The 2,035-nt window shown below is 44.0% G+C and overlaps 1 pseudogene; it reads left to right on the top strand.

The window, feature by feature from the left end:
• The first annotated feature begins 435 nt into the window (after positions 1–435).
• Positions 436–1,804, top strand: LOC123058853 (putative ATP synthase protein YMF19; annotated as a pseudogene).
• Positions 1,805–2,035: the final 231 nt, after the last annotated feature.

The raw sequence follows: 2,035 nt of genomic DNA on the forward strand, positions 1-2,035 counted from the left end.
GGTTGCAGCATCCATAGCAATGCGTGCTAGTACTCAATTTCTTTGTGATGAAGTGAAGATATCTATATACCGTTTATAGAGTGGTAGAGTAATATCGCCATGCAGTACGAATTGCATGGCTGCATGCAGCCTTTATGAACAAACAAACTTTGCAGAGCCATTTCACCTAATCGATTCCGTCGGCGGATCATCCACGTCACGAATTGAATGGCAGGCACAATTCTTACTAGTTCTCCGCCCTACTTTTTTCAGTTGAAGACTATCAGGCCTGGAAATGGAAACTTTGGACCCGGGAGACGGTTTGATGTCTCGTACATAGCCAGCCCAGGGCGCTGCCCATAAGGGTCACCGTATGTAGGTTTTCAACTCTAAGGTCCCCACTCATCACAATCGTTGGCCCTCATCCCGCAATGGAGCATAGCATTAGTATCTTTCGGTGTATCAACAACATAGGCACCTGATCTATTTGAACTTTAAACCACAAGGGAAGTTTTCACATAAGCAGCCTTTCTCCCGTTAAAAGGTGGGTACCTTTCCCTAAATCCTTCTCCCGTGCATGCTATTCTCCTGTTCCCCCGAAGGGCGGTATCAATACGGCAACCCGAAAGCTCGTTATCAAAGTGGTCTCTTCTCAAAAGCTTATCTGCCAGATGAAAACAAGTTCGTAGTAACAGGTGGCCGTTGAGCTCCTAGTTTGACTGTTGGTGCCAGACTAGAATGGAAGAATGCCCATAATACTGAAATGCAGAAGAATACCTCACTAATAAGAAATAGAGCAACACCCATTGTGCTTCCTTTCTTTTACTAGAGAGAGTAGTCCAAGCCTCTAAATATCTTGAGGGCTTTGTGTTGGATCTGATGGTTGAGCCTTTGTTCTTTGCGAGCCTTGCCTTTCTCTTTTTTGCTCTGCTGTGGAGTTCTTTGATGGTCTATCTTCGCACCTGGCGCTTCTGGCGCTTTCTTCCTTCCACCTTCCTCTTGTACTCGACTCTTCCCCGATCACTCCCCAACAAAGGCTTGCTCGTCTTCGTCATAGTCCAAACTCTTTCTCGTGTGACTGTGGTGCTTTCTTGAGCGATGACTTGGGAGGGTTCCGGTCACCCCTACCCGGGCAGACAACCTCCCTCATTCACATCAGAAATGGCAAAGATTCCATTTTGGAAAGTCAATCTCTTTTTGTATAGATATAAAATAGCAAAAGTACGGTTCGGAGTCTTTTCTTTCTTATTTGAAATCCAAATCGAAATGCCTCAACTTGATAAATTAACTTATTTCTCACAATTTTTCTGGTTATGTCTTCTCCTCTTTACTTTTTATATTCTCTTATTTAATAATAATAATGGAATACTTGGAATTAGTAGAATTCTCAAACTACGGAACCAACTGCTTTCGCGCCGGGGGGGGGGGGCGAGATCCAGAGCAAGGACCCTAAGAATCTGGAAGATATCTCGAGAAAAGGTTTTAGCACCGGTCTCTCATATATGTACTCCAGTTTATCCGAAGTATCCCAATGGTGTAAGACCGTCGACTATTTGGGAAAAAGGAGGAAAATCACTCTGATCTCTGATTTCGGAGAAATAAGTGGCTCACGAGGAATGGAGAGACAGATTCTCTATTTGATCTCGAAGTCCTCATATAACACTTCTTCCAGTCGGATCACTTGTTGGAAAAACATAATGCTCACACATGTTCCACACGGGCAAGGAAGCATAGTATTATGATGAAAATGAATGGAATACTCGGCAGAATAGGAATATTCCTATTAATGATTGTGACAGCTTTTATAGGATATGTACCACCTTGGGGTCAGATGAGCTTTTGGGGAGCAACAGTAATTACAAGCTTAGCTAGCGCCATACCAGTAGTAGGAGATACCATAGTGACTTGGCTTTGGGGTGGTTTCTCCGTGGACAATGCCACCTTAAATCGTTTTTTAGTCTCCATCATTTACTCGCCCTTGTTCTTCCTTTTGATTTAAACGTTCTCCCCCGGGAGCTGCAGAATTCTGGCAGGGGCAGCCCCCTTTTCCAGATCA

The sequence above is a fragment of the Triticum aestivum genome, chromosome 3A, assembly GCF_018294505.1.
Source record: "Triticum aestivum cultivar Chinese Spring chromosome 3A, IWGSC CS RefSeq v2.1, whole genome shotgun sequence".
Lineage (NCBI taxonomy): Eukaryota > Viridiplantae > Streptophyta > Magnoliopsida > Poales > Poaceae > Triticum > Triticum aestivum.